General features: G+C 47.1%; 1 protein-coding gene across 1 annotated transcript in view; it reads left to right on the top strand.

Annotated features, from left to right (window-relative positions):
- The window catches only part of OSBPL1A (oxysterol binding protein like 1A), a 2,145,795-nt gene that overhangs the window by 1,280,022 nt on the left and 850,755 nt on the right, over nt 1–15,018 (top strand). The gene's annotated exons all lie outside the window — the stretch shown is intronic.

The raw sequence follows: 15,018 nt of genomic DNA, 5'->3' as shown, positions 1-15,018 counted from the left end.
TTGGAGAAAAGCACATACCATAACAATAGTCCAGCTTTGTAGACTATAGTGCAGCATTCGACCGGGTAGACCGTGGCACACTATGGAGAAAACTTACTAACTGGGGTATACCCCAAAAGCTGCTAAAGGCAATAAGATCTCTATATGAAGGGACCTGGGTAAGGATCAAGTCCAGTCAAACGTCACTGACCAACAAGGTCCACACCAACAGTGGCCTTAAACAAGGATGTGTTCTTGCACCTCTGCTTTTCAACATCTATACATCCGACCTGGGTCAAGCACTGGAGGGGGCAAACTTAGTTATCTCGAAGATGGGGAACGTGAGGCTGCAAATTCTTCAATATGCCGACGATCTTGTAATTTTGGATCATACCAGGATTGGCTTGCAGAAAGCCTTAGATGCGCTATACAGCTTCAATCAAAAGAACAACCTACTGGTAAACCAGGACAAGACCAAAATCCTCATCTTTGGAAAGTACAATCGAAAACAGACAGCTCAATGGCGCCTAGGGGATTAGCAAATTAGATCTTGCAAAAATTACAACTACTTGGGTCTCAGGCTCACGGAAGGGGCAAAATCAACTGCTCATTTGAAATATCTAAGAAATAAAGGTGCCAGGATCATTTGCAGCTTGAGAAATCTCAATCGAAAATTACACAGCCCATTCACGGAACCCATCCTGAAAGTTCTAAAAGCAAAAACAGTGCCCTCAATTAATTACGGCCACCTAACCTTTCCCGGCGCCTTTGACAATTTCTACATGAGCTTTCAATCTTCCATATACAAGAAAGTGCTGGCAATCCCACGACAGGCCAGGAGAGCCAGAGTAAGGCTGGAGCTGGGGCTTTCTCGCCCAGACATCTCTTGCCTGGGGGATACAATAAAATACTATATCAGCACTTTGAGAGCTCCAGCAACAGCCTTGAAAGCTCAAATTAAATCAATCTTTGAAGAAAATGGTTTACCATGGCAAGCACAATTGACAGGAGCTATTCAATCACTAGAAATAGAGGAGCAAAACCTGGTCAATATTAATATTTCAATTGCCGCATGGAAAAAAGCAGTGAACAGACAGGTGAAGCACATCTCATTCGCAAGAGATCTGGAAAGTCTCCATAACCATCCAAATCTTTCCACACTGGATGCCTCTTACAAAGTGGGAAAAGCACAGCCTTATTTTGAACAAGCACTATCAGTTCAAGTTCGAAAAAAGATCACTTATATGAGGCTCTTGGCACTACCCATTGTGGAGTTCAATCAAAGTTGGGCCCGTGCGGACAAATTAGCAGCATGCAGACTTTGTGACTACCATCAGGAATCCTGGTATCATTTGCTGTGTTGCTGCCCAAAGCTAGCCAGTGAGAGGCATCGCTTGGTCATCCCAATCTGCAGAGCTCAGGGCCTCACTCGATGCAGCGAAATCTCGGACTTGTGCTTTTCGTCCACAGAAAGTCAAACAGCAGCACGGCTGGGGAAATTTACAGACCTAATCCGTGCAGGACTAACCGCAAATGCTGAGCCGCAGAAATAAATCTGTAGGACTGGAAGCAGGGGAGAGGTGGACAAACCTCTGTCTTAAAAATGAACGCTCTTTGTTCTAAAACCGTATTACTAGATCACGAAACTGTAACAAACGTTTTAGGTCAAATTGGACTGTGGCAATAATCAGGGCTTTTAACCTATTTTGTTTTTTAGATAATTATTTTAGAATGTTAGTATATTGTAATGATTTTAATTAATCGAACAATAAAAGCTTTTTCACTTTCACTTTCACAGACAGAAATGTTAAGTTTGCAATTAAGTTGTATTATTTGCAACTTCATGTGGGTCATTTTCTCATTCAGGTCTGCTTTCCCATGTATAAACCATTTTTCTAACCTTCTAATACCAAGTTTCCAATCAGTGGTGTAGGTAGAAGTTGAGAAATCAAAATAACGGAGGAAAAATTATGTCCTGCACAGAAACCCTTCATAATATTTAAAAAATGCTCTGCATCATTGTAGGAAAATAGGATCAGCTTTCATTGTTAACCCCACTTTATTCTTGGTGTCACGCTCCCGCCTCCCAGCCGCCCCGCCCACGCTCCGCCCCCCTCCATCCTCCATTTATGACAGATGGACAATCGCGCAGCGGTCGCGCCCCATTCGCGCCGAAGGTGCGCCAAAGGTAAGCCCGTCTACGCCCGTCCGCGCCAAGCCCGCGCCCAGCGCCAGACCCCCTGGCCTCCGTACCTCCCACCCCTCCCGCATTACATACGATGCCACCACCCTCCTAGCCCTTAACCCCGGCCGACTCCCCAACTGCGCCCAAGCCGCTCCTGGTCACACCCATGGACCCTTCTTATGCTACTCCTGCAAATTCGACGGCACCAAGAAAACCTCCACGAACACAAAACAGATATCTGACTCCAACCACCTAAAATGCATCCTGCTCAACACCTGCTCAGTCCACAGACACGCCATCGACCTCTGGAACTTACTAGACACCATTTCTCCCGACGTCGCCTTCCTAACTGAAACATGGATGAACGCCTCCTCAGCCCCAGACATCACCATTGCCATCCCGGAAGGATACAAGATCATTCGTAAGGACCGCACCGACCAAACAGGAGGAGGCATCGCCATCGTCCATAAGAACTCCATCCGCATCTCTACCAGCTCAGACGTCAACCTTGCCAACGCCAAACACCTTCACTTCCAGATCCACACCGACCCCAAGACCACTCTCAGAGGCACCCTCCTCTACAGGCCACCAGGACCCCGTGCACAATTCAGCGACGATATCACTGACTTTATCACCCCACATGCCCTCCCCGAGGAATACATTCTACTGGGAGACCTCAACTTTCACCTGGAAAAGAGCAACGACAGCAACGCCACCTCCCTTCTTGACAATCTCACCAACCTCGGACTCAAACAACTTGTCACTACGCCCACCCACATCGCAGGTCACACACTCGACCCTATCTTCACCTCCAGCAAACATGTCTCCTTCAGTCACACCACAGCTCTCCATTGGATGGACCACAGCTGCGTACACTTTATCTACAATAAGACCACAACCCACAACCATCCTCAACCTACTCTGCGAAGAAACTGGAACAAAATCACCACCGACCAGATCTCATCGCTTCTTCAAAACCCCCCTGCCAACTCCTCAAACCCCGACCAAGCAGCCACTAACCTCACCCAATGGCTATCCAACAGCGCCGACATCCTAGCACCGCTGAAAAAACGCCAAATCAAACTAGGCAGCAAATACGCCTCCTGGTTCAACGATGATCTTAAGAAATCGAAGAAACTCTGTCGCACCCTCGAGAAGGCCTGGAAAAAAGACCCAAACACCAGCACCAGAGACGCCTTCAAAAACGCCACCCGCATACACCACCAACTAATCCGGTCTGCCAAGAAAGCCGCATTCAAAGACCGACTAGATAACAACGCCTACAACAGCAAGGAATTATTCAACATCGTCAAAGAATTTACCAACCCCTCAGCCAACTCCAACGACATCACCCCCTCTCAAGCCCTCTGCGACTCCCTAGCTTCGTTCTTCCACAACAAAATCGCAGACATCCACAACAGCTTCGACAACCGACCCGGAGACCAACCCACCCAATCTTCTGCAGGACCCTCACCCCCATTGAACATCCTTAATAGCTGGAACCCAATCTCCACTGAGGACACCATCCGCCTGATGAACTCCATCTACTCAGGATCCCCCACAGACCCTTGCCCTCACCACATCTTCAACAAAGCTGACTCCATCATAGCACCGCACCTCCGAGACGTCATCAACTGCTCCCTCAACTCCGCCACCTTCCCGGAAAGCTGGAAACACGCAGAACTTAGCGCCTTTCTGAAAAAACCCACAGCGAACCCCACCGAACTCAAAAACTACCGCCCCATCTCACTCCTTCCATTCCCGGCCAAAGTCATCGAGAAAGCTGTCAACAGCCAGCTCGCCGCCTTCCTCGAAACCAACAAATCCCTCGACTCCTCACAGTCCGGCTTCCGAGCCAGACACAGCACGGAGACCGCCCTCATCGCAGCAACAGACGACATTCGAACTCTACTGGACAACGGAGACACTGTCGCCCTCATCCTCCTTGACCTCTCCGCGGCCTTCGACACAGTCTGCCATAGCACCCTTCTACAGCGCCTCAGAAACATCGGAATCCAAGGAAAAGCACTGGAATGGATCACCTCGTTCCTCACCGGAAAAACCCAGAGAGTCCGCCTCCCACCATTCAAGTCAGAGGCCACTGAAGTCATCTGCGGCGTGCCACAAGGATCTTCACTCAGCCCCACCCTCTTCAACGTATACATGAGCCCCCTCGCGGCCATCGCACGCCAACACAACCTCAACATCATCTCCTACGCCGACGACACTCAACTGATCCTCTCACTCACCAAAGACCCTAACACCGCCAAAACCAACCTACTTGAAGGAATGAAAGAAGTGGCCGAGTGGATGAAGCACAGCCGTCTGAAACTAAACTCAGACAAAACAGAAGTCCTTATCTTAGGCACCTCCCCCTCCTCCTGGGATGACTCGTGGTGGCCAGAGGCCCTTGGAAAAGCACCCATCCTGACGGACCACGCACGGAACCTGGGCGTCATCCTCGACTCCTCACTCTCTATGAACAGACAAGTCAACGCCGTTTCATCATCTTGCTTCAACATTCTTCGCATGCTCAAAAAAACATTTCGCTGGATCCCCACCGAAACCAGAAAAACGGTCACCCATGCACTGGTTACAAGCCGCCTGGACTACGGAAACACCCTCTACGCCGGTATCACCGCTAAACTCCGGAAAAAACTCCAACGCATCCAGAACGCATCAGCCAGACTCATACTAGACATCCCGCGTAAAGTCCACATCTCTAGTCACCTGAAAGACCTTCACTGGCTTCCCGTCAATAAGAGGATCACTTTCCGCCTCCTAACCCACGCACACAAAGCACTTTACGAACTTGGACCCGAATGCCTCAACACACGACTTTCCTTCTACACCCCCTCCCGCCAGCTACGATCCTCCAACCAAGCCCTTGCTACCGTACCTCGCATCAACAAAACCACCATGGGAGGTAGATCCTTCTCCTACCTCGCAGCTAAAACCTGGAACTCACTCCCCACTCACCTTCGCCTCACTCAGAACCACCTAGCATTCAGAAAGCAACTTAAAACTTGGATATTCGACAAGTAATTCCTCACCCTCTTCAAGCGACTTGAGACCCTCCGGGTATGTAGTGCGCTATATAAATTTTTTGACTTGACTTGACTAGTCTGCTGGGATCCTGCTAATCAGGACCCCAGCAACTGTGCTTTCTCCCCCAAATTGACATGGTCAGTATTTTGGTACCTCCACAATTGGCTACTGGTGTACCCTTAAGAGTCGCTAGTATATGGTCCTAAGGTACCCAGGGCATTGGTACACCAGGGGTCTCCCATGGGTTGCAGCATGTATTGTGCTAACCAAGGGAGTCCACCTAAATGGTGACTACAGGCCTGCAATTGCAGCCTGTGTGAGCTGGTGCTTGCACCTTTCAAAACAGATATAGGTTTCCTTGTATCTGAGGTCACTGCACTTTAAACCTTTAAGTTACCCTTATGGCAGGCTCTTCAGTCCTGAGAGCAAGGTGATTGTTTATAAGTGTGAGGGTGCCCCTGCATGAGCAGGATACCCCTACTTACCCTAGAGTTGATTCTCCAGCTTTGTAAGTGCGGTCAGCCATTTTAATACAGTGGACATCATTCATTACGAGATGTTAAACTATATAGTGGATGCACGGAACCTGGTCATGATGGTATCAAACATGTTGGAATCATACCCCAACACCGATTGCAGCGAGTATGATCACTTGTACTGAGTGCTCCTTAGGAGACCCTCCTCTACTCCCTGTAACATAATTTCAGAGTCTGCAAGCAAGCTAATGCTGCTGCCAACCACAGACACAATTCTGCCCTCTTGCTGCTGAGCTGACCTCGAGCAGGGGAAGGTAGAACAATCGGTTTCCTGTCACAGGGAGGTGTGACCCTCCGAGACAGGACTTAGTGTATTGAGCTGGGGTGGGAGGCTCTTGCCAGTGCCACCAGACTGCTTTGAAGGGCACATTTTGTGCCCTCCTTGCATGCTCCAGTTTGAGCCAGCTCAGGAAGCCCTTAGCTCCCGTTCTGGCACAAAACAGGACAAAGGACAGGTACTCCCCTCTGTCCAGCCGCTCCTCTGGGAGGGACCCCTGAGTTGTTCCAACCATTTCCTTAATATACTTAAGGGCTTACCTGTGGGTGGGTCGTTAGATTTGTCATGGGACAAGACTCGACGCTGAAACAACGTCACTCTTCATTAGTCTGGATACTTGGACTAAGTTGGACTTCGACTGGAACTGAGATTGCTCCAAGGAAGACTCCTGCTGCTCCTGGTCTCGCTGTTCCTCAAGTTTTCTTTGTCGCCTGTTCTGTGCTTCATCCAGGTTCTTCAACAGACCTGTGGGCATCAAGGACCCCCAAAAGAAATCTCCCTTGGAGTGAAGTAGTCACCACCCTGCTTCTCCTGTCGTCCTACGGACTTCTTGATGCTCAGCAACACAGGTGGTGGTTCTGAAACTCCCTTGAGGTCTGACCTGGCCTCCCTGCAATTTTTAGGACAGTATCCCTCGTCTGAACTGCTGTGACCAAACCCCTGTGCACCCCATCAACTTACTGTTGCCAAGGCTTTTTGGCTTCGCACTCCAGAGCTCTTCAGACTACAAGAAGCTCCAGCATCTCTTCCCTACAAGATCAGCATCCTCACCGCCTCCTCTGCACCGTGGGCCTTCATCTTTGGTGAGATGCTCAAGGTCCGCTTGGAACTCCTGTGCCTTCGGCCTGTTGATCCTCCTGAGGGTCTTCTACTGCTTCAGTGGGCTCACATGCTTTCTCAGGGCCTGCTCTGACGCTCCTGCTGTTGGTGAGTCCCTTACACCTTGCTGGTCTCCACGTTGTTCCTTTTTAGTCTTCCACACCAGTTGTGACTGCCAAGGCTTGTTGGTGCTCCCGCCAGACACCGACCACCCAGTCACGGACATCAAACGTGGGACAGGTTTTGCACAGCTCCTGATCTTACTCAGCATTGCCTGGTCATCACAAGTGCAGCAACCAGGTCACTGTCGATTCTTCAGAACCTCCCGACATCGGTGGGCATTGTGTCGTTGTCAATTGGTCACCTCTGAGTGCTCTGTACCCTCTGCTTGCAGGTTCTTCACTTCCAGAATCCACCCTTAGATTCTGCCGGATTCCTTCGCCATCTTCTCCAGAGGCATCTTCTTCGAAATCTTCCATTGCAGTCTACGGCAGCTTCCCATGTCACTTCACCCCAATGCACCCGTCTTCCTTGGTGTAGGTAACCTGTTTCCTCGGGCATCCATGGGAGGGGAGGCTCTCCAACCTTCTGTCTTCCATAGAGAATTTCTTATGGGTCCTCCGGGAAGGGTCCTTCTTCAAAACTGCAACTGCGACTTCTCCATTGACTTCCATTGGGCACGCTGCTGTGTTCCACTCTGCACACAGCCTCCGTGGGGTTCCTGGGTACTTACCTTGGGTTGTTCCTCGTGTCCCCGGCTCCTCTAGGTCTTCTGGACCAAGTCCTGTTCTCCTTTGCAGTTCGCATTCCACTTTTATAGTATATGGTTTGGTTTCCCCCTGGAGACTACTGTATTTTTTGCTACTTACCCGATTTCTTTTGAAGTATTTTTGTGTATTGTGTTGATTTTCGGGTAGGAGGTATACCAATGTGATCCTGTGTTGTAATAAATAGACTTATTTTGGCTAAACACTGTGGTTTATTTTCATCTAATCCACACTACAGATTAAACTGGTAAAACAGGCTGTTTAACACTCCTACAAGATAAGCCTGAAGGCTGCTTTCCATCGCTACCAATTTGAGAGCTTTATATGGTTAGCAAAGACCAACAAAACTACCATAAGGATTGCCTGGATTAGTGCAAAGTGCACCACTTGAATAAGAGTGCATCATATACTAAGCCAGCCTCCTACAATCATCATATATGAACTCTTAATTAACACATTAAAAGACTGATTTCTTATCATTTATTAAGTGATCTTTGTGTATGTAGAAATCTGTTGTAATATATGAAAGCATTTTATGAAACAATTATTTATTATGAAAAACATCTTTATAGAAAGGCCAAAAAATAAACATTTTATACATGTGTTTAAGCATTTCTAGTCGGGTCAGCTTTTCAAGCAGTGTTATTTTAGCTATTGGAGGCCTACTACATTTTTGCATTTAAACACATTTTCGTTAATACGACACATTCATTATAAATGATATTATTTTTCAATTTTATTTAAAAAAAAAACTCTCTATAAGAAGATATGCTCCAACATGGTCAAGTTTACTCTCCCACAAACACATTTATGAAATTGAACATTTTAACTAAGTTAAAAAAATCTCACCTTACATCATATTTACATAAAACTGGCTAAACACAAACAAGACACAACCTAAACCCACCTGATGGATTTCGGTCTCTGACTGACAGTCAAATTTAAACCAAAAGAACCCACCTATGATCCATGGCATTATTCTGTGCTCTTCCTGTGAATCCCAGAAAACTCAAGTGGGTTTTTTTTCATTAAAATGTGCACAACAATTTCTGTACACTTCTTGACTTGAGTGAAAATAATCAGTGAAACATGTTAAAGCAGATGCGTGAGTTTTCAATTTTTTATAACCATGCCCTAGGAGCTCCCGGGTACAAAAATTATGCACTTTAGTTTGTTTATGCAAAATTATAGACACCTTTGGGGTATTTTCCCCAGCGCTTTCTTTTACAATGAATGTTAGAGGGGAATATTGTGAGATAATCATACTCCAACCAAGTTCCATGTCCTGTGCTACTGGCAAAGATACTGAATGAAAACATAGGGAAATGTTCTCTCTTAATGCCTTCTAGAATATTGATTAATGCCATTTCAACACTGTGATGCAGAGCCAGTCCACTTTCATTCTTAAAACCCTGCTACCCCTGTAATCACAGGTTCCCTCTGTCTGTCTTTGCTTTGTACCCTGAAGAGTGCGGTGCTTCCTTTCTGCTGTCTTGCACATAGTAAATACCACATAGATGCTCACTGGAAGCAATTAAGATTTAGGAATCCGCTATGGGTTTAGTTGAAAAGTGTTATCAAGAAATGCAAGTGTTTGATTAGTTTACTTGCCAAGCTATGTCAGTTGACAGTGCTGGGGTGAGACACCATGATGACAATAAAAAGGAAAAAGCAATAGTAAATGATTTGGCCCTCAGAATCATATTTTTTAGTGGAGCATTATTACATCATAAGGTTTACAGCTCATTAAACAAGTGTTTATCAGCAATAATAGCCCTCTCTGTAAGTATTCTTATCGTTCAATTCCTGGGATACCTGCTTTGATTCATGATAGATCTTTCAGGATGCAAACTTCATCATCTCTGCCCCAAGAAGTTGCTGTCTCCATAAATCAAAGAAGATTAATGACTGGACACCCTTTCTCTGGGTAGTTTCACCCTTCACACATTCATTTCATTCAGTGATTCATTCTTAAACTTAACCGCCATACACCAGACTTGCTTCACCTGACCTGACAGTATACAATTATGTTTTTCTTAAGGTCTCACCTAAGACAGTGCTTGTTGACTGGTCCCAGACATGTTGTTAGCTTACAATTGGCGAAGAGCCTGCCTATTGCTTGCCATTCGTTGGCTTTGTCATTTGCTTGCTTTTAATTCATCAGCAGCCATTGGCTTCCCTTACTCATTTGGTGTTTGTGTATCCATTAGAGCATTGACCTATTATGTGTCAGTCCAGTGCTCACTTTTCAAGTACAACAAATTCTTTTGGGTACGCACTCTGAGACTGTTTTGCGTTCCTCTCTCTTACCTGGGCATTTCTCACCTCACCCTGCTTCCATCAGTTACCTTTCTTGCGTCCTCCCCGGCTGCTCATCTGCTCTCAACATTCTTGCTTCCCTGCCCCCTTCCGTTGTCTGTTAGTCTTCATTCACCCCCACCCAATTGTCTGTTTGCTTCACCAAACTGTTCTTCTCCATCCTCCCCTGATCACCCTTCGTTGCCCGTGTGGTTCCTCACCCTCCGTTGACTATGTGCTACCCAATTGTTGTCTTTTGCCTGTTGCCTCACACCCTTCTCTCCAGTCTCCAAACCTCCATATTGCATTGTATCCCATGTTTCCTTCATTTTGTAGGCTCATGCATGCAAAATGACACAACAGCCAGGTCATAATGCTATTTTAGGGTGAGCCTAGAGTCACCGCACATGCGCTGCTCTGCGAGGAATGCTGTATTGAGAATATGCTTCAAGGACCTCCCATCTTTTCAACTGACTCTTGTTGGTGCCCTTTAGTAAATGCCTGATTTTCATTGATGTATATTTACAACAAGGGGTGGTGAGGGACAGAGTCTCTGAATTAAGCAGAAAGCTCTCACCCAGTCAAGAGATCAGGGCTAGATCCAACACCGTTTTTTAGCTCACTGCACCATCCCAGTTTCAGAACCTGGCTGTATGCAAATTAGTCTGTTCCTGTCCCAGTGCATGATGGGAACAGGGCAAACCAAACTACAAAAGCCAATTCTTACACTGGGAAGGAAACAAGCTCCCGGGGACCGGTTTCTGGCATTGGATCAAGCCCTGATCTTTGGACTGGGTAAGAGTGGTCTGCTCAATTCAGACACTCTGTTCATCACCACCCCCTTTTGTAAATCGATTTTGGCCACTATAGGTGTGGCAGGGTATACTCAGACATGAGTCCCTTTCTCACTGCTCCATCAGGATTCAAGCAAGCCGGGCCGAAGAGGCTGAAATGCCAGAAACCGGTCCCCGGTAGCTTGTCTCCTTTCTGGTAAAGAATTGGCTTGGTAGTTTAGTCTGCCCTGTTCCCATGATGCACTGGGCCAGGGACAGACTGATTTGCATATAGCCAGGTTCTGAGCTGGGATGGGGCAGTGAGATAAATAACGGTGATGGATCAAGCCCTGATCTTTGGACTGGGTAAGAGTGGTCTGCTCAATTCAGACACTCTGTTCATCACCACCCCCTTTTGTAAATCGATTTTGGCCACTATAGGTGTGGCAGGGTATACTCAGACATGAGTCCCTTTCTCACTGCTCCATCAGGATTCAAGCAAGCCGGGCCGAAGAGGCTGAAATGCCAGAAACCGGTCCCCGGTAGCTTGTCTCCTTTCTGGTAAAGAATTGGCTTGGTAGTTTAGTCTGCCCTGTTCCCATGATGCACTGGGCCAGGGACAGACTGATTTGCATATAGCCAGGTTCTGAGCTGGGATGGGGCAGTGAGATAAATAACGGTGATGGATCAAGCCCTGATCTTTGGACTGGGTAAGAGTGGTCTGCTCAATTCAGACACTCTGTTCATCACCACCCCCTTTTGTAAATCGATTTTGGCCACTATAGGTGTGGCAGGGTATACTCAGACATGAGTCCCTTTCTCACTGCTCCATCAGGATTCAAGCAAGCCGGGCCGAAGAGGCTGAAATGCCAGAAACCGGTCCCCGGTAGCTTGTCTCCTTTCTGGTAAAGAATTGGCTTGGTAGTTTAGTCTGCCCTGTTCCCATGATGCACTGGGCCAGGGACAGACTGATTTGCATATAGCCAGGTTCTGAGCTGGGATGGGGCAGTGAGATAAATAACGGTGATGGATCAAGCCCTGATCTTTGGACTGGGTAAGAGTGGTCTGCTCAATTCAGACACTCTGTTCATCACCACCCCCTTTTGTAAATCGATTTTGGCCACTATAGGTGTGGCAGGGTATACTCAGACATGAGTCCCTTTCTCACTGCTCCATCAGGATTCAAGCAAGCCGGGCCGAAGAGGCTGAAATGCCAGAAACCGGTCCCCGGTAGCTTGTCTCCTTTCTGGTAAAGAATTGGCTTGGTAGTTTAGTCTGCCCTGTTCCCATGATGCACTGGGCCAGGGACAGACTGATTTGCATATAGCCAGGTTCTGAGCTGGGATGGGGCAGTGAGATAAATAACGGTGATGGATCAAGCCCTGATCTTTGGACTGGGTAAGAGTGGTCTGCTCAATTCAGACACTCTGTTCATCACCACCCCCTTTTGTAAATTGATTTTCATTGATGGACATGCTTAATTAGTCCCTCCTTTTGGTCTTTCGGACCACCCAGGAGACTGCCCCGTTTACGTGTCCCCATACACTTTGGTTTACTTACGGAGGTTTTGGCGTACTCTTTTTTTCTTTAGGCCAGCCCATCCTCCTCAGTTGTGTCCTGCCACCGCCCCCTGTCATGCTCTTCTGTTGGAGGCCGTTCTCAGCAAGGCATTGTGGGTCTCAGGCCAAATCTTTCTCGTTATCAGACCCACCCTAAGCCGACTGCCGTTCCCTAGTTTTTGTAAGGCACAGTTTTACCAACGCCAAGACTAGAACTCGGTTCCTCAGGTCCGAAGTCGGCGGCTCTGGATGTTGTGCCACAGCCTCTCTTCTGCCAAATATATCCAAATTAATATGAGTGCACATTGTATTTGAGTCTGTTTTACCACTTGCACTAATCAAAAGCTTTATTATCTGGATGCAGATTGTATTTGCACCTTTTTTGGCACAGGCACTTTATATCTACACATTACAAAATCACATTACTTTGTTTAATCATGGCGCTGACAACGCTTTTCAGTAACTTTACCCTTCACTTCAGGAAGTTGTCCAGCCTTATGTTCATGTCACTTATCTTCCTTTATAATGCCTAGCACGATGCCGACTGTCATGAACGCCAGCGCACATGCTGAAAAGGAACTTCAGCCAATATCGTCACGGTGAGCGAGTCTTTTTGCGTCTCACACATGTAAATATGCAACAAATGTGTACAATATGATAAAGGCGTTTAAAATGAGTTTCTTTAAAGCACTGGAAGAGTTTGAGTTTATCGTACATTTCATCACTGAATTAGGGACAATTATTAGAAGTGATAGTTTTCTAAAGATGAATTAGAAACATTCATCAGCTGCACTAGCCCTGACGATTAAGCTATTAGCGACACCAGAGAGAAGTAATGTGTCCTGTGACCCCTCTATGCACCCTGTGTTGTTGTTATTGTAGATGGAACAGCATTATAATATATTGAACCAGGTGTGAGAGATTTTTTTTTACAGACTACATTCTGAACTAATGTATTTCTAGATGCACCTCAGCATCAGCACAGCATCACCTCAGCACAGCACCAACTCAGGATCACCGAACCACCAGCGCAGTGCCAGCATCACTGCACCACTCCCTCATTATCACTCAGCATCATCTGAGCAGCACCACCTCAGCACAGCACCATCTCAACATCATCACAGGACCACCTCCTCATCAGTGCACCACCACCGATAGATGGCTGCTGACACCGCCCATAAGTCCTCCACGCGATCCAATCCCTAGCCCCCCCTTTACCCCCCATTTTTTTCTTATTCCCCCCTCGCAATACATACCCGGTTTATCACCCCTAGTTCCTCCCCTCAAACTCGTTTTTACAGCAAGGACAAGAGGACTAATGATTGATGTACCCCTGTGTGATGCAGGCGGTATGCCCACTAATTGACCGCCAATATTCTGGTGACTTGTACATTCATGTCATACTGTAATATGAGTATATTTGAAAAATGTTAATAAAAATATTAAAAAAATTAAAAAATCAGTGCACGACCACCAGTGCAGCACCAATTCAGCGAACCCTCCGCACCAGCGCAGCACCACCTTAACGTCAGCTCCGCACCATCTCAGCATTAGTGCACCAGCGCAGTCCCACCTCATCACCAGCGCAGCCCCACCTCAGCAGCAATTCAGCACCAACACAGCACCACTTCAGCATCAGCACAGCATCACCTCTAAACAGCTCCAACTCAGTATCACTCAGCACCACCTGAGCACCAGTGCAGCACCACAACCTCAGCATCACTCAACACTACCTCATCATCACTCAGCATCACCTGATTATCACTCCGAATCACCAGAGCACCACAACATCACCACATCAGCACGCACTGAACCATCTCCATACCAGTGTACCACCAGCACAGCACCACCTCAACCTCAGCACAGCACCATCTCAGCATCAACAGAGCACCAGCACAGCCTCACTTCAACAGCAATTCAGCACCAACTCAGCACCACCTAAGCATCAACGCAGCATCACCTCAGCACAGCACCAGTGCATCATCACTCAGCACCACCTGACCACCAGTGCAGCATCACCACCTCAGCCTGACTGCACCACAGCATCACTGAGCACCACTTCATTATCACTCTGCATCACGTCCGCCCCAACACACCACCATCTCAGCATCACACAGCACTACCTGAGCATCAACTCAACTCCGCACTCATCCCCACCTCAGCATCATTCAGCCTCGCATGAACATAACCTCCACACCACATCTGCATCACTCAGCACCACCTCAGCCTGCCCTCGGAATCTCGCATTGGTTGATTCTTCCCTAGTGTCTGTTCGTGCTCGCATTGTAATTCGGGTACTATTTTCCAGCCTCCACCCTCACGTTGTTTTTCCCCCTTCCCCATAACAAAAAAAGCACAAGCATTAGAACAGGCAGAAGGAAGTTGGCAGGATTGCAAGGACAAACAAACTAGAAAACGTTTTTCTGTAAAAAAAAATTTATCAGGTCATTCAGTTGTACATAATGTCTTCTTCGTTCTATATAAGGTAACAAAAATGCTTAAAACACTTTTTTAGTCTAACTTTTTAACATGCTGCACAGCAGCCACGCTGCTCTACAACACAGCTTAAAGACATTGGCGATGCCAATAGCTCTGGCTGAAGACTTATAAGGCACCAAAGGCGAGACCTATTGGTTATGCCAATGCTTGTTTCACATTATTTTCATTCATACTGCAGTGCATGCACGTGCCTACAAAATGACAAATCCTGTAATCATGTTTTTTTTTATATATCGTCTCTTCATGCTGTATAACATCTGCTTCATGCTGTACATCAT

Source organism: Lissotriton vulgaris, chromosome 4_1 (assembly GCF_964263255.1).
Source record: "Lissotriton vulgaris chromosome 4_1, aLisVul1.2, whole genome shotgun sequence".
In the NCBI taxonomy this organism is placed as follows: Eukaryota; Metazoa; Chordata; class Amphibia; order Caudata; family Salamandridae; genus Lissotriton; species Lissotriton vulgaris.
This window is presented reverse-complemented; position numbering and strand designations above follow the sequence as displayed.